General features: G+C 37.5%; 1 long non-coding RNA gene across 1 annotated transcript in view; it reads left to right on the plus strand.

Moving 5' to 3' along the window:
- The window catches only part of LOC142844819 (uncharacterized), a 46,905-nt gene extending 25,178 nt beyond the window's left edge, over positions 1–21,727 (plus strand). The window contains exons 2-3 of the long non-coding RNA XR_012909779.1: positions 4,117–4,209; positions 21,655–21,727. This is a non-coding gene — a long non-coding RNA (uncharacterized LOC142844819). The remainder of the gene's footprint in view (positions 1–4,116; positions 4,210–21,654) is intronic.
- Positions 21,728–23,522: the final 1,795 nt, after the last annotated feature.

Below are 23,522 nucleotides of genomic sequence, written 5' to 3' on the forward strand. Positions count from 1 at the left end.
ATTTTAGATCTCAGAATATTATTCCTGTCCATACTAGGGGTTCATATTACAGATCATAAATCAAATTTTCTCTAATCCTTTAAGTGTCAAACAATTCTTTGAGAATAAGCCAAGTACTTTTCTCTTTTACATAATGGGATATGAGTTCAGATAAACATTGACGAACATAGATAGGAAAGAATTTTTCATTAAAGGAATACAAAAGAGTTGAACAAGTAACATTTTCATAAATTCACTTAGGTTCAGAATGCAGAAACAGCCAAAGAGCAAGGCATAAAACATTTTTTGTAAACAATAACAAACGTTTTGCAGAATATCCCTCCAAGGAATGCCCTTTGACTGCATAATAAAAATGTAGCATTAAAAATACTACAACAAGAATAAGGAATCACATTTTCCTTGAAGAGGAAAGGCAGACCCCAGTGTGTAGATACACTGTGGTTCTCAGGCAGTCTTGTTTGAAAGGAAACATCATTGACATCTACACGATAGGATTACTCTTTATTAACAGTAATTTATGTTTAAATTTAAAATAATGTCTTTAGAGGATTTATTGGTGCTTACAAGTTTGATTAAAATCTAAGGTCAACCACTGTGTATCATATTAAATACCTGCTTGCTCTGAGATAATTTGCATATTGGTTTGCATATGTAAAAACAAATACACATCTTGTTCTCTGATTTAGCATTTATGTGTAGTTGTTTTGGAAGGAAGAGAGTAACTTCAGACCATTATCAAAATTCTATTACATGCTTTACTGTTAGAAATTGAATTGTTAAAAATATTTGTGGTTTTGATTTTATCTGATACAATAATGCACCATTAAAAAAAATAGCAAATAGACCAAGAAAAGCTTTGCGACTTTTCAACCTCCCAGACAAAAAATAGAAAGGAGCAGGGATCATCACGATGATCACGTGATGGAATATACAATTAAATGAAATGATGCTTGCCGATGTTTTGAATCAAAGTCCCCTAGGGAGGTAAATAAACACAGGGACTTCAGAAATCAATATGCCTACTTTATTTAGACCCTCTTAGAAGATTTCCAAATAGAAGATTGATAAAATCACAACAAAGTCGATTTGCTATTGGGTTTTAGGAATTGTTTACTTGTAGACATTGTATGTCAACGATGAATGAAATGTCTCTGCGATCTGTGTCTCAAAGATCTCTTATGAACATATAATAAAGGTACATGGAGCTAAATTGAAGGGTATTTATAAAAGAAAAAACACCAATAATACCTGTTAAAAGGAATATCATAAATAATTATATTTTGAAAATGACCCATGCTCTAACTGCTTATAACTTAAAATTGTAGTGATAGAATTTTCCCCTTAGTAATTTCTCATTCTGTTACCAATAGCAGTTCTTTTGTTTCTTTAATTGAAATAGATTATATTACTTTGCCCCTCTTATTTTGCTTTTAAGCCGCTGTTAGCTACTCTCCTTAAAAGTCATTTCATGCTACCCTCTACTCTCAAGTTGATAGTTTCCTTTTCTTGGATTATTACTTTTACACACACACACACACACACACACACACACACACACACACACACACACACACCACACTTGTATGTACTGTGTATACTTTTAGGTTAATATAAAATAATATGATTCCTTGAGGTTTTATCAAATATTGACCACTGGGATCACATAAAACTTAGAAGTTTCTGCACAGCTAAGGAAACATTCCATTGAGTGAAGAAAAACTTCACAGAGTTATAGTCTTTCTCAGTCATACATCTGACAGAGTATTAATATTCAGAATATACAAAGAATTAAAGCAGCAGAATAAAGGAAACAAATGACTGAATCTAAACAGAGCTATTTTTGTAGAAGACATAGCAATAACTAAGAAGTAATTTGAATAGCAATCATCATCCTTAGCAATTAAGAAAATGCAAATTAAAAGAACTTAGACATTTCATCTCACCCTAGTCAGAATAGCTAATATCAACAAAACAACTGAAAACAAATGCTGGAGAAAATGAAATCCTCCTTAACCCACTGTTGGTGGGGATGTGATTGGTGCAGCTAACTCTGGAAATCACTATGTTGAATCCTCAAAAAGTAAGATAAATCTACCGTATGATCCAGCTATACCATTTCTTGGCATATGCCCAAAGAACATGCTCTCCTACCTCACAGTTACTTAGTCAGCATTGTTCACTGCCCCCTATTCACAATAGCCAGGAAATGAAAACAACCGAAGTGTCCTTTAGCAGACAGGTAGATTATAAGAATGTGGTAGATACACACATGGAATACTATCCAGTGGGAAAGAAAAATGAAATAATGAAATATGTGGGTAAATGGATGGACCAAGAAAAGATATAGTGAGTAAGGTAACCCAGACAAAAAGACAAACACTGCATGTTCTCTCCTATCCACAGTTCCTAGCTCCAAATTCTCAGATGTGAATATACAACATGGAGTAACCATAGAAACCAGGACAGAATAAAGGGACCATTGGTGGGTGAAGGGCTCGAGAAGGGGAAAAACAGAATATAAATGACATGAAGCGAGAAACGGAATAATGAGGAGGGGACTACAAATGGGGAGAGGAGAAAAAAGTCAACACAAAAGGAGACAGGGAACACCAGGGACAAATGACACCAAGGTTGTTTGATAAAGCCACCAGGAATCATGTCATTTTATATTTAGCTAAAAAAATATTTCCCCTTTTTATTATTACGGCAAGTGAGAAGTACCTTGGGCATTTTTTTTTGTTTCTGCCTTTCACAGAGAATGAATGCTTAGAGAAAGAGATGGAGTATGACTGGGGTGCACAGCTCACTGAACAGTACATGCTAGATGTAACAGCACACACAAACACATGCACATACATGCTTGTTCATTATAAGGTAAAATAGAAATTTTTATCTATTTACAAAGTGAGATGGTTATTTTTGTTCTTTCAAAGCAAATCTTATGTTTTAGGAGAAGCATATTTTTGTTATCTCCAAGGCTGTGGAGGTACTTCTTTTTGATACATTTTCCTGTGGTGAATTTTGAAGTGATGGCCTGAGAGAAGACCTTGTGTGGTCAGGATAAGATGAAGATAACAATTCTGGATGCAAAGAGGGGTTCTTGGGCCTCTCCCTCTCTCCAAAATCTATTGTGAAAATACATGAAATGGAAAGGAGCTAGGCATGTCAGAGCAGGATGTTATGGAGTCCAGGGTCGCTCACCTTTGACTTTGTCAACTAGCCACAATCTAAGATGAATAACAAAATTAAATTTAGAACACAGAAAACAGGTAAGTAACACTTAAAAATTTCATATTAAATAAATGTCTTTAGCACTTAAAGGAATTTATTTGATGGAAATTTCTCAATGGGTGGTACTTTTTTGGTTTCTTTGGTTTATGAACTGGTTCCCAGCATCTTGGATGGTATCACTGAGTATTGAATAAAGCTTTAAAATCCTTAGAACTAAGAAACTGTATTATCTAAGCCATTTCTTTTATTGGATTTTGTTTTGTTTAAGGTATCATATCTTGTAGCCAAGGTTGGCCTTAATTTTGTTATAGAGTCAGGAGTAAACTTAAAACTCCTGATCCTTCTGTTTCAGACTCTCAGTGCAAGATTGCATGCATGCTCCAGTGTGCCAAGGACTGGCAATCCTTAACATCTGAGCAAATGAACTTGTCTTCTCCTTGAGACTTTTTGAGGGGGAAAACTGCTTGTTCATTTCCCGGCTGCCCAACTCCTGAAATAATCATACAGAAACTGTATTGATTAAGAAACTGTTTGGCCTATTAGCTCTAGCTTCTTATTGGCTAACTCTTACATATTAATTTAACCCATTTTCATTAATCTGTGTATCACCATGTAGCTGTGGCTTATCAGCTAAAGTTTTGGCATTTGTCTTCAGCAGGGCTACATGGCTTCTCTCTCTCTGCCTTCCTTCTCCCAACATTCAGTTTAGTTTTCCCTGCCTACTTAAGTTCTGCCCTATCAGTAGGCCAAGGCAGTTTCTTTATTCACCAATGGTATTCACAGCATGCAGAGGGGAATCCCACATCAAGTAATGAACCTAGTAGTTTGAAGATTGAAAAAAATGAATTAGCAAGGAAATATAGCTTTCATTTTATTTTTTTACAGGCATTATTTGCAAGATGGTCATCTGGAACTCAGAATTTTCCATAGATTTTCCACTGATCAACAAAGCACCTCAGATTCTATTATACCATTCATGTAGGTAGTCTAGAACTTTTTGATCATGGCTATCTGGGGTTTGATGTTATTGTTTGTTTGAAGACATTAAAATTTAGTCTTTAATTTTGAAAACATTAGACATGACTGAAACACTTCTTTAAAGGGTATCTTAAGCAATATGTAAGTGTATATACTAAGCAGTTCATATATATATATATATATATATATGAATTTTAATCTTGAAACTATATATATAATATTAAGTATAATTAATCATTGAGGAAAAACAATTTAAATCTACAATTTATCTACCACTTGATGCAAAAGCATGCCAATCATAATGCGCAATGTTAAAACTGTCAACATCAAATGCAAATAAGAAGTACAGAATGTAAATTCCCATGAGTTTGTTTTGTTTTGTGGAAATACAAAACAATAGTGATCTTCTTGAAAAGAAATATGATAGTTTCTTATGTAGTAGGTACAATACATTTGTTTTCTGTTGATCATGAAATAGAAGGGAATAAAACTCAAATGAACCAGCTGGAACCATCAAAAACCAAAATACCAAGTTATTTACTAGACCAATGAGGCAGACGTTTATACTGCTCACTTTATATTTTAAATGGAGATCTTCAATTCGTACTAAAGAATACAAATAGGATAGTAATCCTAAGTAGTGTTGAAACCCAACCCAACAGTAGATATTGATTGGACAATCATCTCTATTCATCCACCTGAGAGAACAGAGAAGGTAAAGGCTGTATCAGGCATTTACTCCATGGGCCATTTGTGTGACGCCACAGAGGGAAAAGGAGGAACTGACCAGATAGAGTTGTAACCTCTTGTAGCTTATGGCGGAGGATGGAAATTTCATGAGTGCTTTATATTCCTCTGCTTACTGTAACATTTGTTAGATGTTGACAAGAAGAACGCTCTGGAATCAGACTAACTGTTGAAAACAAATTCTTATGTATGGATTTTATGACTAAAGGTAGCAGGAAGGGTGAAAGAAACAAACAATAATGCCAGCAGTGTTGAAGATTTAGATAAGCGATCTGGGTGCTTTGCAATAGCTATTCGCTCATATACTATCTAACTTGATTCTGAGAATTCTGAAGAGCTATTATGAAACTCTTCCTATCTGGTCCATCTGTGATGCTATTTAGCCAGCTGGAGCCCGCACAGTGGTCTGTTTCCACCAATAGATCTTGATTACCAAAGTTGCTCCCATGGATAGGAATTTTCTCCTTTTACTGTCACATGTAGTTTAACTGGGATCTCTTGCGATACATGTTGTTAATCAACAGAGTTCTGTCCTGGCTGGGGAAGGGAGGTTCCCAGTGCAGGGGAAGACAGTTCTGGAAATCACATGGGTCAGACAAAACTTTAGTAGGTCATGTTCTGCTTGCTGTCTACAAAAGAGAAATCTATTAATCAATTGCCTTTTGTTGAGATCAGTTTTATAACAATGATAATTTTTATGTCAGAAATATGGTCTCTACTATCTCCATGTTTACACACACTCTCAACCATAACACATAAACCTTAGTACAAAAATCAAACTTCCTTCTCAAGTATTTTAGCACCATACATAGTTTGTATGGCCCTGTGGGTCATCACTCTCTTAATTTGCTGAAAGCCCAAGTGCATTTAATAAACACTAGATATTCAAAGCCAAGGCTAGTCATTGTTGGTTATTTACTTCACTTTCCTTCTGAAGCAGGAGAGAAAGCCAGATTCCCACAGCTCTTCAAATACCCCTCCTCCCAACTGGGGTTAGAGAGAGAGAGCTTCTGCCAAAGCAGATCTTATGCAGCTCTCCCTGCCTCATGGCAGCCAGTTTTCCTAAGTACAGAATCAGAATGAGTACTCCATCCTGGAACTTTGCATTCCTGATGTGCCCTGACATTTGGAGTAGCCTAGGAGCCAGAGGGATAGCTCAGCAGTCGACTCTGCTTCTTGGGTGATTTGTGTTTTGCTTTTTCAAATCCCTTTTGCAGTTCAGAGTCATTTGTTGGCATCAGTCTATAAAAGGCACAATAGGGAGAAACCTAGAGTGGTCTTCTAATGGCCCATGGGAAAGGCATGCATGTGTTGAATGGAAGTTTTTCTGAACTGTCAAGAAAAAGAAGAAATGGCATTAATTTCCAAATGTTAAAATAGTGATGGAGGAACCAGGGGAAACTTGGAATGCTCAAAATGGGTTAAGCTGCTTAAGCTAGGAGGACAATGGAGGACAGCACATGGAGTGTTGAAATTCATTTCCAGCAGGAATTGTCTTCTTCAGCTTACTGCTTGGATTCAACTAAAATCTTTTACTTGTGAGTATAGGATCTCAGGTGTGGGTTCTACTCAGAGCAACAGCTATCACTGAGAGCTGAGAACAGCAGCCATGTCTGTATGTTGCTAAGTGTGAGTGTGGATGCCAAGGGAAGGGTGAAGAGAGCACACAGAGTAGTGGAAATTGTGTTTGAGTAGCTGTACTAGACAGGTGTCCGGAAGCCTGGGTCTTGGTACAATGAATCCATTGCCTTGATGCTAGGAGGAGCTTGCAGATACTCCCTCCATGTGTTAAAAATACATCCCGCGATTCAACAACATGGTTTATCTTTCTGTTTTAGAAAAGAAGCTGCTATCATTTTGTTAACACCACTGTGGAGTGCTGGGCCACCCAGAAGTAAGATCCTCCAATCTCGTCTTTTGGTGGAGAATGCTCTGGAGATAATAGTAGACCTATCAATTATCTTCCTGAGAACTGACAACAGATGCTTAACTTACCACACCAAAGTGTCATTGTAATAATTGTTTTGTTTTAGCCAATGCCTATTACATTTTAAAAGTGAAACACTTAAACATAATGAGTCAGAATTATAGAATACATATTTTCCGATGATGGAAATATTCTTTGAAATAAAGTTGACTTTGTTTCTGAGTTTCATCCCCACACATAATATGAAGGAGAGGGAGTTTCAAAAGTAAACCTCTATTTCTCTGATTTGTATTTTACCCTTCTGCTATACTCCAATCAAAGAGAATTCAAACATTTATGTGTGTGTATGACTCACCACAATACTTACATGACAGCCTTTTAGCTTGAGATGTCTTTACTTTGGAACTAAGTTATATCAGTTGAATCTTGCTTTAAGTTCTAAACTGGAGTCAATTATTTCATCATTCATTCATTCATAAGCTGAGTATCAAAGCGAGAGCCTTATACATATTAGAGAAATGCTCTACAATAACTGAGTTGTATCTTCACCCCCCAAATTATCTCACTTCCTCACATCTTTCAAATTACACTAATACAAATACCCACCACATCAGGTTGCCTTAGATTTATATGAGTTAATTCATGGAAGGTTCTTAGAACATATTGAAACTCTCATATAATGAACTCTAAGCTCCTAGCTCTTAATTTTACCAAAAGGTACTATTTTGCCATCAAGAATAATAAAAGGTGAACTTAATATTAATTTATCTAATTCCAAAATTTTGTTTTATGAACCCCTTTGATGTACAATTTATGGCTTGTGTGTTTTCTGTAACTATGTAATTCTTATCAATGTTACATCAAAATACACCTCTGCCCAGAAAGCTGAAATAGCCTATTTTGATACAGTTTTATCTCATTCCTTGGGCAGTTTGAAGATCAGCTGTCATACCTGAAAATGTTTGCGAACATTTGAATATCACACACAAGGAAATATACGTGAATTTCACCCCTATTTATTGCAATATGTTGCTCACATATTTAAAAAGAAACCTAGTCCTAATAAGATGATACAGCTAGATTCTATATTACTGTACAGCCCTTGGGCTCATCTAGTAAAATGCTCATAAACTTAGAAGCATTATTATTAGGGAGGCATAGCCTTGCTCATGATTCTTATTTTGTAATTTATTTTCAGCTCTTTCAAGTCTTTCTTTCAAAGAAGCAGATGAAAACCTCGAAAATATGGTACTTAAAAATTTTTCCTCTTTCAATTACCTATTCCCTTGACTACTAACTAAACCTTTTCAGTGCCCATTTCTTAAGGAAATGAAGTGCTCATTATAATTGCTTTAGCTGTTGAAGTCAGCTGGAGGCACTTCTAATCGGAACAAAACAGTCTGCAACATAGAACACAGTTCCAAGAACCATCCGTAAGCTCCGAAGAACCCTGGCTACCCTGTCAGACACCTATCTGTAAATTGTCTCCTGCCAGATGATGACTGTGGCCCTGTCACCCTGGCCAGTCCCATAAGTCTCATTCACACTCCTTTAATTGGCAGCTTCCCACTCTGGGCACCTCTGTGGCCCTTCTAACATTTTTTAGGCAGATAACTTTACCCTCCACATTTGGCTGGGAGCCTGCTACTGTGAGATTTTTTCGCTCCCTCTCCCAATGATCACACCAGTTCATACCCTTGAAGTTCCAGCCTAAACAGTTTGCAAAGCGCATTCCACGGCAGTAAGGCATGGAACCTTCAGGGAGTTGGCTAGTTCCTTCATCTGGACAAAGAAGAGATTTGGTCATTGAAGAGGAGGAGATGTGACAGGGTGTTTTCCTTGGACAGAAAGGAGGAGATTATCTTCCTATCAGCTATGGAGAACTCTAGGAAGCCTAGAGTGTGTGGCGTTTGGCTTCCGACACGACTGTGATTGTGGCTGCCTTCTCAGGAGTCCTGATAACAGCTTTGGTGACCTTTGGGTCTGGAAACAGTTTCACTGATGGAAGTCATATAAGTTCAGCTAAATTTGAATGTGTTGTAAATATTTATCTGGCAGCCTGACATACAATTGTTTCTGAAATTAGGGGATAAAGCCTTATCTTTCTTAGCATATAATTTTTAAAATGCTTTTCTGGATGAGATTTAAGATTATGCATATAAGAGAGTTATTGTTTTATGCTACAGTTCCTCGGGCTGGGAGTCTCTTTTTAAAAACAGAGGATATTGTCTGGCAGCTTTGGTTTTCTAAATATATTGGAGACAGCAATGAATATTTGCTGAAGGACTGAGCCCCAGTGGAACATAAACAGAATGATCCAGCCTGAGCAATATATTTCCCCTCAAATTTCCAGAGTCTCTGGTACAGAAGAGCTGAAATCCAATGGGTATTTTATGTGAGAAAAGTGTTAGCGAGCAGCATTCCATTGCCGTGAATTATGAAGTTGGGTAGCAGCAGGAGAGGTGGGAGCCAAGCCAGTTTTCATGAGATTATCCTGTGTTTCTTTAAAGATGACTCCTGAGCCCAGCACCCTGGTAGGTACAGCTAGCTGCATCTGACATACCAGGAGAGTAAATATACCAGCAGGACCTCTATCCTGTGTGGCACTCCTGTCCCATTAGCAAATGCAACATCTTTACCAGCAGGAGGTAAGACTGGAAAGAAAACTGTCAAGAATGAAAATGTCCAGGCTTGGTTGAATCTGAGACCAGTACTGATTTGATGCAGCCATGGTTAAAGGGCTAGGCTTGTCCCCATTGTTGTGGTCTCATTGACTATGATAGCCATTTAGTTACAGTATTACCCCTATGTGCAGGAGCTAGATCCTAAGGATCTGTCCACTCACAGGAAGATATATCTTCAATACCTGAAAATACAGATGACAAAGAATTCTATAAGTATTGTTTTTTCTCATACATATATACCTATGGCATGTTTCAATTTCTATGTTAGATATAGCAAGATATCAATAAGTAATAACAAAATTAATGAAAAAGAAAAATTAGTGCCAGTAAGATGGTTCTGTGTGTAAGAGTTCTTATTTTATTGTTGAGCCCCACAAAATAAGTTCAATGCCCAAATGAACACTGCATGATGGAAAGAGAGAACTCGCTTCTGCAAGATGTGTTGACTTACACACATGCATAATGCATGTGCCCATGCAAACACACACATGTGTGCACAGAAAAGAAAATATTCTAATATATTATAGAAATATACTATAATACAAGCTATTTAATACTTACTGTTTACTTCTGAAAATTTTCATGTTATGTTTTTGGACTCTGATTGATCCAGGGAATCTAAAACACATAAAGCAGAAGTATAGTTAAGGAAAGAACTATTATTTAATGTAACTCTCACAACTGCAATCAGTTTAGTAGCTGAGATGCCTTCTAATTTACCTCTGAGATGCCCCCAGACACTGCTACCATCAGGCAACTGCAATCCCACCTGAGATCGCCATCGACCATTGCACCGGAAGAAATCCGAAAGCCATGCTAGGCATTCCATCTGTGGTGTCTACCGCCAGCATTCATTTGTTACAGCTGTAAGGGCGTAATGCATAACAGCATCTGAACAGATTCAGAAAAATCGACAATAGACAATCTCATCTAGGAGGGAGGGTTCAGATATTCTCCTAACTTACCAATATAACTTCAAATGGGATACGCTAGTGAAAGGCTTGAAACATCAAAAGTTTTCATTGAAATGGTCACAACTAGAAATTTAGGTACCTAAAAGAGCACATTTCCATTTATGCCCCTGTCCCATTGAATAGAAGTGGTTAGAAGTTCAAACCCAGAGCAACCTTACTTCACAAGTAAAAGGAAAGATTATAGTATAACAAAAGAGAGGCATTGGTGTTCATATTTGTTCCTCTGTGACTACTACACATATATAAATTGACCAAGGCTTTCTTTCTAAATAAATATGAATTTAACTTTAGACTTCTTATTCTATATACCCTTACAAAGAATCAATACTAACTAATTCTCAAGGACATGCATAATTTGATTTTTACTAGCTTAGTTCTAAGTAGTCTCAGAAGCCACTTTATTTGAACACTATTCTTCTTTAAGTGTTCCCTGGAGGCTATGCATGATGGTAGACCTAGAACTCAAGTCTAGATGTTCATATTCATATTCTCTCCAGAGAAAATAGCTTTGGGACTGAATCTCTAAATTTTCATGATGAAAATGGCTTATATCTGTTCTCCAATTTCAGCCTATATCCTATATGATTGTAGGTTTCCCTCTTGGGAAAGAATGGACTCTTTCCATAGGTGGAGGCATGACATTGTCTTTTCCCCAAACAGTTAATTCAATTGGGCATGTCCATGACTTGGTGGAGGGACCACCACTTAGGAAGGCAGAACCACCCCTTAGGAAGGTAGATTCACCTTAAGTATGCTAAAGAGAATGTGAAATAATTATCCCTTTAATGTGTGCCTTTTGCCTTTCCAGAATTCTGGCCTTCTAGCTTTGTAGCTTATCAGGTTTAGCCTCACAGCTTTGCAGTTCTGCCTGTTTTTCTGAACTGCTCAGAAAAGCACAGCTTTCGCTTTCCTCCCATAACGAGTTCAGACATGTTTCCCCTACAATCCGGGTTTCTGTACTTTTTCTCCAAAGCTTTCACTTCCATCATTTGACTGCTTAGGGCAATGTGACTGACCTCCATGAGGGCTTAACTCAAGTGGCATGTTTTGTTTTGTTTCTTTTTTCTTCTCTTTTTCTCCATTCTCCTCTGGGAAGCTGTGGAGCTTTACAACTTTTATACCCTGAAGTTTTCCTTTTAAACACTAAAGAAATTGTCCTGTGCTTTTGTGCTGTTCTCTCTCTCTCTCTCTCTCTCTCTCTCTCTCTCTCTCTCTCTCTCTCACACACACACACACACACACACACACACACACAGAAAGAAAGAGAGAGAGAGGGAGAGAGGGGGGGAGAGAGAAAGAGAGAGAGAGAAAGAGAGCGAGAGAATGTTTCCAGGAATAACTTGTAGCAGTCAGTATTTTCCTTCCATTATTTGGGAATGAGGAATTGAACTTCCATTGTCAGGGTTGGTGGCAAATGCCTTTAAGGCTGAGCCATTTTCCTGGCCTGATGACTATTAATTTTAAGCATAGATTCATATTTCCTACCTAATATTTTGAGCATTAGTAAAATTGGAAAGAAGTGTATTTTTGAAGGAAGTAGTACTATAGTGCTACAAAACACACTTGTGGTTAATTTCACCCTATTTCACACCAAAGAAGAGATCAAAAGCTCCTAGTCCTACTGTAAATTAAAACACACTAAAAATAACTTGAAGTAAAACTCATGCAATTTAAGTATTTCCTTATAGATTATTATAGAATCAGTTCAGATTGCATGAGAACTTCAATTATTAGTATAAGAAATAATTACAATTTTTGTGCAAAAATATGACTGCATAACTCTTCTACAGACCCTAATGCTTATTTTAGTCAGGTTAGCACAAGTTATGCTGCAGTAATGAAGAACCCAGATTTTGGTGGCTCAAATGATTCACTTCTTCATTAAAATTCTCTGCAGATTTTGGTCAGCTCAATGCAGTAATCATGGCCACCTTAGCAGAGACATCTGTGGTTACCTGATCAAAGGAAGGGAGGGAGACAGAAGATATTCAAAAATTAAATAGCTCTGTAGGAAAAGACATACTGTACTTCCATGTATTCATTGGCTAAGGCAAATCAGAAATTGGGCCTAACTTCAGTGGAGAAAAGTACAATCTTTTTGTCAGAATACTGTAGAGAAAACAAAAATGGTATAATCTATGCCAGTGGCTTAAACCTTTTGCGTCAATTCAACTTTCTTCACATATGTATCTTGCAGGTTATCTTATGGTTCAATTTCAGATAATGAAAGCAAAATGTGCTGGTTTAAATATTTAAATACTTGACTCGCTGGCATCAGGTGTCTTGTGCTCTCTAGGGAAGTCTAGAGAGTCAAATCTGGAAGATCTTAAACAAGGACGACATTCTGTCACAGTAGTAGACCCTTCAGCGAGAGCTGAGCTGTCCTACCTACATGGGCATAGGGAACTCAAACATAGTTGCTCTGAGGAAGAGGTTGGGGTCTATACAATGCTGAATCCCCAAGATGATGTCTTTAGCTCTTCCATACCAGAGCGTGAATTCTAAGCAAAAGAGTTGTGTAGGCATAAAGCACAACTCTCAAGTGGCACCAAGACTGTGATTATCTCAAACAATCATATGAACATAGCAAAATGAGCCAAGGTTTCTCTCTCAAAGAATATACACTCATAAAATTCTAATTTACCATTATCATGTCCACTCTCCCCTGAAGATACCACTCATCATTTTTTTTTACCTTGTTATATTACAGATCATTTCACTTCATAAAAATCAATATGGTCATTTCTACAATGATGTCATAGTTTTCCCAGTCCCTTTAGTATAACTACCTTCTCTTTTCCCCAAGAATGTTAATGCCTGAAATAGAAACAATTTTCTTTTTTATTATCTCATCTAGTATACAAACTAGAATTTTACATAGACTGCCTAGTCCATACGTATATTATATATTTTTAAAAATGCTGTTGAAATAGGTATTTATAAAGAAATCATTAAGGATGTATTGGCCACTCTGCTTGCTGCACTGCATTCCGCCAGCCACATCTAACTTCAGTTGAACACTTGCTTCATTGAAGATAATTGATAGGGATGGCACGAAGGTCTATAGAAAACTTCATTCCTACAAATGAACTGTGGACTATACATACCCGTTGCCCAGATTTTACATGTGATGCATCTGAAGCCCTGAGAGGTTAAGCGGTTTGCCCTAGATTATCCAGCCATGTAGCAGGTGCATTGGAGTTGAAGCATACAATGAGTGAACTCCAGGATTTCACCACTACTCTGTCCTCCTTTGCCTATTTTAATGGTAACATGAAAAGACTCCAAAAGAGATGGGCCCCAAGGTACAAGAAGAAAAGTTGACAGAACTGGAATAATTTAATTTACTTAGGAAAGCTGATTCCAGGCATAATGATGTGATACTCACCACTGTTGCATATTTTTTTTCAAAACCCATATCAGAGGAATTCTGATACACAACAAGGAGGGAAAATATGGAGAGCTCTAATTTTAATGTCTGTTCATGTTTCAGTCTCACACTGTTAAAGAAAGCTAATACAAAAAACATGCATATTAGGTAAGTACTCTTTTGTTGGACATAGTAATACAAGCTTATAACCTCAGAATTCTAGTGCCTGAAATAAGAATATTCTGAGTTTGAATTTAGCTTGTGCTACATGGTGAGAATCTGCCTCAAGTAAAACAAAACAAATAAAAAGATCACGAAAGTTCAATGATGAGAGATAAATTTATTTTCTTAATGTTTACTAAACATAAAACATGAAAAGGAATCACCTTTAATAGACTCTAAAAGGCTTGTTATAATTTACTCTGCAATATGAGGACAAACCAACATGGAAATACAGCTTCTGATTGAAGCAGGAATGGGAGAAAGAAATTCTATTTGAAAACAAAATCCAATCCCTAATTTTAAGAGTTGTTTTAAGAAACTTATGCCAGAGATTAAAGGGGGAGTGTGTACTGACTATGCCCACTGAGGGTGGTGTTTTTTCATGAACTAGAAAAGAATTCTATTTTAAAAACATAAAATTCAATCCCTAATCTTAAATGCTGTCTTTAAAAACTTATGCCAGAGATTAAAAGGGCAGTGTGTACTAACTGTACCCACTCACGGTGGTTGTTTTTTCATGAACTAGAAAGGAATTCTATTTAAAAAACATAAAATTCACTCACCAATCTTAAATGTTGTCTTTAAAAATTTATGCTAGAGATAAAAAGGGCGGTGTGTACTGACTGTACCCACTGATGGTGGATTTTGCATGAACTTGCAGTAAAGACATTAGCTGGTAAATTATGCTCCATTATATCTACTTCTCTGTTAAGAAGATGGCATTTAAACTAATACTAAACAGTCAATTGAACAATTTAGTCTAAGGATCCAGCTTTGGGTTATGTCATTTTAATGTGACAGCTTGACTTAATGAGATCCTAAATGGCCTTTAGCAGTGATGCAGTTTAAGAAATGTATGGCAGTTCATAGGAACTGTAAGGATATACACTGGCTTTCACGGAGATGGAAAATCTATCTCCTCTTATTTACCATTAGGATATATCAGGGGGTGAAACTCACAAATGAGCAGTGTGGTAATTCCTTACAAAGTCCTCTGTTAAGAGATTTTCACATTCAGCAGAATCATTTCTGCTCTAATCCAGCCTTGATGTGCAGCTATTTGATAAGGAATTTCTGCTGCTCTTTTGGCTGTGTAAGAAGTACCCTCACCTTCAGATGCTGAATAACACCCACAATAGCTATAAAGAATGTCCATCACAGAGGCTGATAAATCGCAGTGAGGGGGACAGGATGAATGGCTGAGGCATTCTTTGGTTGGCAGGCCCTTGGAGTTCAAACACGAATGTGTCGGATGCTACTGAAGGCTGAATGCCTGGGCACATCACTTGACCTTCCTGTGTTTCCATTTCCTTATCTACATCACCAGGCTAATAATACTGATTGACCTCATAAGGTTTAATTAGACCACTGGGAAGCCCTTTGAAAACGCTAAAGTATCATTTGTTGGCACTTAGCTTCATGAAAGGTTCGTGTTTTTAGCACACCGTGTTTTGAGGATGTGTCGGTCCATCTGCCAGTTTATTTCCCCACCATATCTCTTTGGGACTCTCTTTGAAGTTAACGGAAATGAGGCTGATGGAAGGCGCTTAGCGGAAGCTTTGGGTGTGCATGAGCATTTCTAGAGTACTGAACTCCCCCTCTTCAGAACAAGCCATACTTGACTCTGGAAAAAGAGCGTCTTGTCTCTTCTGTGTACTGAGAGTATATAAATGGTTACTCATGGAGCTATTTTTGGCAGAGATACAAAAATAAAGCTTAAATTGTTTGAGAAAAATTAAACTGTGTTTTAGGGAACATAAAGAGTACCAGGCTCCTCTCGGGAAAGATCAAGACTTCTACTTTTGTACAGAACATGCAGCTGTCGCTCTGTATGTGAATGCATTATGAACGGGCAGAAATCACTACACTCAGCACTTACAATGATTATCATGCAACATTTAATTCAACTTTTAGAATATATTTTGTGACTTTAATGTATTTTCCATCTTCTGTTAGACCAATCACCAGAATACACTTCACTTCATTTGTAGAAACGTGTTATGTGAATTGTTTTTGCTTTAAGCTTAAAAACAGTGATCGGGATTCCCATCACAAAACTGCATCTCTGGCAGAACATCACCGTGACTCCATGATTCTCTTTGAGTACCAATTTAATCATTGGTCTTTATTCCTAATTTTTTCTCAGGTCCATTTTTTTTCCTATAAACTTCTGCCAAGCTAACTCTTCCTGAAGAACACTTTCTTTTTGAAAACATATATATATGAATTTCATTAATTTATATGTATGACATGCACACACACACGCAAAAACACACATGCTTGTGTACCCAGGGTAGTCTTTGGGAAGGGGGAGAAGAGGAAAGCAGAGATTATATTTCCTCCAGGATTGCCTAGAAGTAATAGACAGCTCCATAGCAACAGGGAGGCAAGAATTTAGTTTACATTCTCTGAGTAGCATTTCCCACAAAGAGGTCATTTCCACAGAGTGGAATGTGTGCAGCTCATTTTTTAAAAAATTGAAATTAGATTATTTTCTCATACAATGTATCCTGATTATAGTTTTCCCTCCCTTCATCACTCCCAAACCCTCCCCACCTCCCCTCCTATTCAGATCCACTCCCTTTCTGTCTCTCATCAAAGAAAATAAATGACAAAATAAAATATAAAACAAGGAAGCACAAACTTTCATATTGAAGTCAGACAAAGAAACCCAACCAGAGGAAAAGAATTCCAAGAACAGGCACAAGAGCCAGGGACTCACTAGTTCTCATAGTCAGGAGTCCCATAAAGATAGCTAAAAGCTATAATACATATGCAGAGGACCTGATGCCTACTCATGGAAGCCCTGAACTTACTGCTTTAGTCTCTGTGAGCTCATATGCAACTGCTTAGTTGATTTGAAGGGCCATAGTGACTGTATAAGGTTGCACTCCCACCTGCAAAGGGGACGTATTTCCCTTGCTCCATCCACATCCTAGGTAGTATGAGTTGTCACTTGTGTTAATTTTTTTTTTAGCCGTTATGACAGGAATAAAATGGAATCTCAAGGTTGTTTTTATTGGCTTTTCCCTCATGGCTAAGGATATGGAACACTGCTTTTAATGTTTCTCAGCCAATGGCAAATCCTCTACTGAGAATTCTGTTTAGATATGTATCCTATTGTTTAATTGGATTTTGTTTTGATAATCTAGTTTGTTGAGTTCTTTATGTTTTGGATATTAGTCCTCTACTAGGTGTTGAGTTGATAAAAATCTCTTACCAGTATGTAGGCTGCCACTTTGTCCAATTGATGGTGTCCTTTGCATTACAGAAGCTTCCATTTTCATGAGGTCCCATTTTATTGTTTTATTGTTGATATTAGTGCTTGTACTATTAGTGTTCTGTGCAGAAAGTTGTCTCCTGTGCTACTACTTTTAAGCCTATTCTCCAATTTCTCTTCTATCAGGTTCAGTGTACCAGGTTTCCTGTTGAGGTCTTTGATTCAGTTGGACTTGAATTTTGTGCAAGGTGATAAATATGGATCTGTTTGCATACTTCTACACAAAGACATTCAGTTTTTCCAGCATCATTTGTTGAAGATGTAAACTTTTTTTTTCCTAGTGGAACACCACTTTAATCATGTGTCTCCTTTTAATAGCTTTTGATTGCCATTTTATTGTGTAGTGTTTTAAAGCTGCATTATAGTCTTCTGTTTGGGAATGATTTTTGTCTCCCCACATTTATTTCTTGAAATAATAATATGCTATACCTTACTTTGGGTTACTATTGCTGTTATGAAACACCATGACAAAAAGTGAATTGGAGAGGAAAGGATTTCCTTGGCTTATGCTTTCTCATCCATAGTCCATCACTGAAGGAAGACAGGACAGGAACTCAAGAGGAACCTGGAGACAGGAGCTGTTTCAGGGCCACGGAAGGGTGCTGCTTATTGGCTTGGTCCCCGTGGCTTCCTCAGCCTGTTTTCTTAGAGGACTTAGGACCACCAGTCCAGGGAGAGCTGAATTCTGCCCTGTCAATCACTAGTTAAGAAAATGCTTTCTAGAGACTTGTCTGACCCCCAGTCTTATGGTGTCATTTTCTCAGTTGGGATTTCCTCCTCTCAGATGACTCTAGTCTGTGTCAACTTGGCATAAAATTTGACATCATAGTAACCATATTTGGAAACACACCCTTTAAATTAGACCTTAAGAAAATATAAGATTGTAGGTGATTATTGTAGGCAGAGACTTCTCATTCGTACCCAGCCACCCAGACCCAAATAATCACACAGAAGCTATATTAATTACAACATTGCTTGGCCTATTATTCAGGTTTCTTATTAACTAACTCTTATCTCAAATTAACCCATTTCTAGTAATCTGTGTATCAGCATGAGGCTCTGGATTACTTGTAAGGATCTGGCGTTGTCTCCTTTGGTTGCTTTGTGGAGTCTCTCTGACTCTGCCTACTTTATATATCTTTATTTGGTTTTCCTGTCTAGTTTTATTCTTTCCTGCTATAGGCTGAAACAGATTATTTATTAACCAATGGTAATAAAATATATTCATAGCATACAAAGCAGAATCCCACATCAGATTATGACTGATATTCTTTCAGGAACAGGAAAAATTTGAAAATACTAGAAAACTTGGGGGAAAAATGATGATTTTCAAACCATGTGCAGGTGCACACACAGAGAGAGAATGAGAGAGAGAGAGAGACTGATTGATTGATTGAGATTTATTTGAAGTAACCAATCCAACCAAAACAGTGCTATTATAGTTCTAGTTTACATAATTGAAAACCTAAATTTCTGTTGTTGTGGTTATACAGACATTGGTATTTGGTTAGCAGACTATTGAGCAATTTGATCAGTATCTCAAATGCTTCCCATGCTTTGTACCCTTATATCTCTAACAATTTGCATCTTCTGCCTATACCCAAGCCACTGTTGTTACATTTTATCTTTCCTGTGTGTTATTTCTCTATTTATGGAAAGACTAGAAATGTTGTAGGATCAAGGCAAGAACTCAGAGTTGGAAACATACAAGAAATGTATATTACCACTGTCTCCTGATTAATGAAGCCTTCAAATAATCCTTCTGTTTATTTAGAATGTTAAAGGCCTTTAGATAAGATGGTTAAGATGGACACTTTTGGAAAATCGGGCAAGGGCAGCTTCTCACTTCTATACTCAGTAGGTAAGAAAACCTGCCAATGATGTGTTCAGTGTAGTGCTATTTCATTTGTATTTTAATAAATAAAGCTTGCCTAAGATTAGAGAGTAAACAGTCCCACTGGTCAGCCTTATAGATGAAGTGTTGGTAACACACACTTTAATCCCAGTGGTCACACTAGTTTGCCATAGAAACCAGGTGGTGCATTCCTTTAATCCCAGTGGTGCAAGCCTTTAATCCTAGAACTAGAGAGGATTATAAAACGGGAGGAGACAGCTCTCAGGCTCAGTCTCATTCTCATATTCCTGAAGACAGAATCACCATTTCAGACTGAGGTCAAGGTAAGAGCCAGTGGCTGGCTGCTTTGCTTTTCCGGTCATCAAGTTGAACCCCAAATTCTGTCTCTGAATTTTTATTAGTCATGCTTCAGTTCATCCCCTCCCTAGTTTGTATCCAAGATGAGACTGTATTTAGAAATCCTAAATTTACTATCAGGTAGATTCTAGAGGTACTTCTGTTGACCAAACCTTTCTATACTAATACAATTGGTGCAAGCTCCTTGAGGCCTGTATTCTTTACTTTGAGTTTATTATTGAATGTGGTTCTTTAAGCAGCAGCTTCCATCTTCATCAGGTCAGCTATGCATGCTTTCAGGAGGCCATCAGGCCTGTGTACTACTCAAGTTCCTTTTGAGTAGTAGGGGTTGGGAAAGGATCACTGAACCCGCACCTGAGTTCTATGCAATTCTATTGTAATTACACATGGCCTCACCAGAGTCAGTGGGAATACTTGCATATAGTATACTTTCTCAGGAAGGCTAACTGATAGGATTCTATATATGAAGCTATGGGGAACCGATTATCCATACCAAGGTTGACTTTCTAGTACAGCTACTTTGGGGTTGCTTTTGCTGTTCATGTAGGCAAGATCTCATCCATACTCTGCAAACAAACCCAATAAACTACTTGCTTATTAAAACTGAACTTTGGAGAAATTCTACTTTGTTTATTTTATTGAGACTTACAAGGGGGTAGGAGATGTTGTTTTAGTCTTTCTGTAGAAGTAATCACACCAGAGTTCCAAGTGATAGTGGCCCTATCCATATTGTCTGGTTTCTGTCTTATTTCTTGTTTTTTTCCAAGGTCTTTGCTAGAAATCAGGCCTTACTCTAAAAAACAAGATGTTTGTTGTAACACATAGCATGGACAGTTTCCGTGGCACCCACCAGTTTCTCTACCAACTCTGGACATTCACACATGGCACTTATGTTTTAACCTGGAGCGTATAACTCAAGATCACTCCAAACATGTTTCTGCCCTGTGCTGACATGAGCTGTCCAAAAATGCACACATCCTGAGTCTCAGTGCCAGCCTGAAATAATCTAAGCTTGGCAGTGTTTCCAGAACTTTAGGTTTTGACCATGATGTCTCTGTTTCTGGGCTAACACCACTGCCAATTTAGGCCCTTTATACCTGTTCTGCCTGTGTTCTTTCTGCTTTTAATCTAATAGGGTATGCGTATTTAATCTAATAATGTCAGTGTATGTCAACACTGACTCACAAATGATTCTATGCAGAGATAAGGGAATCCTCAGAAGTTATAGAAGCAAGGCAAAGGTCACTTCTATAGAGATTGTTCTCTCAGGGACATTTCCTTTCTTTGAACGCTTAAAGAACTTTCAGTCTTTATTACAAATTAGCCTTTTTATTTTAATACAAGTCTCCTCATATTTTTTTTCATGTGAATTTTCTTTTGTAAACTTTATTACAAAACCCCACTCATGTGCATTCATTGAAAATGTATTCTGAGCCTGGCAAAATATAAAATCTCAAAGAGTTTCAAAAACAAAAGACATCCATTTCGTCTTGCTGCATTAGTTGCGCTCCTTGTGAACGTGTGTCAAATTTGGGTGAGACAGGTGTGTTTTGCCATTTTACTTTCAGATGCATGAGTTTAAAGTTTAATGTAATTGTCAGTGGCTTTCACTTTATATGTATGCTGAGATACAGCTACAATTCTGTCAACTTGGTTGGTTGCTTAAATGTATTTCTTAATATTACTTAAAACTTTTAATTTGTAAAGCACATTATTAAATTTGAATGTGTATGTGCATGCTGAATAACAACTGGCAAAAACATTAAAATGCTAATATAATTGACAGATAAAGTCATGGTTAAGGAGTAATTATTTGCTTTCTTTCTACATTTGTATATACAATTTTATTTTTTTATATCCAGTTTCTCTTTCATAATTAAAAATACTAGATGGAATGGTAACCAAAAAAGGAAATTTAAATTATACTTATTTCTGTGCTGTCTCTTATACTAATATTTTTTCCTGACTATCTGGCTCAATTGTCTCTTTGTATCTCTCTATATTTTTATTTGTTATTTATTTTTCCTAGAGTGGACCGCACAAGAAGAGTATCATATATAAGTAAGTGTTCAGAGGCCCAAAACAAAAGAATCAGTAAAAACGTAAGTAACTTAAACATTTATTTTAATCATGAGAAATTATATTATCGTTAAATAATATATTATAACTTTCCAGTTTAAATATATAAAATTATTATTGCTATTATTTGAATATTTTCCCTCTCTCAGTTTTCCCTCAATTCACTCCCCATTCCCTGCCCACCTAAATTCGTGTTTGTCTCCTTTTTTAATCTTACAAAACCAATTTTGTGTCAACCAAATGTCCTTGGGTATTATTACATTATAAGGTCATCTTGAGTCAGTAGAGGCAAAATACATCTCAGTTACCTAGAAATCTGGGTTAACCGAGGGGCCACTTATCTCTGTTCTTAGAACGCGCATTGTAAAGGCAGAGGGCTTAGGTGGTCTTTTTAACCAATAATTAAATACTCAGCTGGAAAGGTGTACGGTTTCCTCATTGCCTCACTGGAGGGAATTAGTCACATTAGCACAAAACCTTATTTTGAGTATCCAAAATGGTTGATGAGTAACACCAAAGACAGTTAGTTTAAAACTGCTTTATAATTTGCTACAGAAGTTTCTAGTATATTTTCCCTAATACTACGAATTACATCTGGACATAAAGCCTAATAATAGGTAATTATTTTCTTTCTTTCTTTCTTTCTTTCTTTCTTTCTTTCTTTCTTTCTTTCTTTCTTTCTTTCTTTCTTTCTTTCTTGAGAAAAGGAAGAAAAAAAACAAGTTTCCACCTCCTCCAAGCCTCCCATTTCCCTCCCCCTCCTCCCACCCTTCTCCCCCTCCTCCCATTCCTCTCCCCCTCCCTCTCCAGTCGAAAGAGCAGTCAGGGTTCCCTGCCCTGTGGTAAGTCCAAGGTCCTCCCCCCTCCGTCCATATCTAGGAAGGTAAACATCCAAACTGGCTAGGCTCCCACAAAGCCAGCACATTGCGTAGGATCAAAACCCCATGCCATTGTCCTTGGCTTCTCATCAGTCCTCATTGTTCACCATGTTCAGAGAGTCCAGTTTTAACCCATGCTTTTTCAGTCCCAGTCCAGCTGGCCTTGGTGAGCTCGCAGTAGATCATCTCCACTGTCTCAGTGGGTGGGTGCACTCCTCGTGGTCCCGACTTCTTTGCTCATGTTCTCCCTCCTTCTGCTCCTCATTGGGACCTTGGGAGCTCAGTCCAGTGTTCCAGTGTGGGTCTCTGTCTCTATCTCCATACATCACCAGATGAAGGTTCTATGATGATATGCAAGATATTCGTCAGTATTGCTCTAGGATAGGGTCATTTCAGGTTCCCTATCCTCAGCTGCCCAAGGAACTAACTGGGGACATCGCCTTGGGCTCCTGGGAGCCACTCTAGGTTCAAGTCTCTTCCCAACCCTAAGGTGGCTCCCTTAACTAAGAATTGTGCTTCTGTGCTCCCCTATCCAACCTTCCTTTATCCCAATCCTCCTTTTTCCCCTAGTTCCCCCATCCTCCCCTTCTCCCTTTTCTCTCCCCATCTCCCCTTACCCCCATCCCACCCCACCCCCAAGATCCCAATTTTCTCCCCGGCAATTTTGTCTACTTCCCATAGCCAAGAGGATAACTATATGTTTTTCCTTTGGTTCACCTTCTTACTTAGCTTCTTTAGGATCACCAATTGTAGACTCCGTGACCCTTATTTATGGCTAGAAACCAATTATGAGTGAGTACATCCCATATTCATCTTTTTGGGTCTGGGTTACCTCACTCAGAATAGTGTTTTCTATTTCCATCCATTTGTATGCAAAATTTGAGAAGTCATTGTTTTTTACCGCAGCGTAGTACTCTAATGTGTAGATATTCCACACTTT

This window comes from Microtus pennsylvanicus, chromosome 2, assembly GCF_037038515.1.
Source record: "Microtus pennsylvanicus isolate mMicPen1 chromosome 2, mMicPen1.hap1, whole genome shotgun sequence".
NCBI classification, from domain to species: Eukaryota; Metazoa; Chordata; class Mammalia; order Rodentia; family Cricetidae; genus Microtus; species Microtus pennsylvanicus.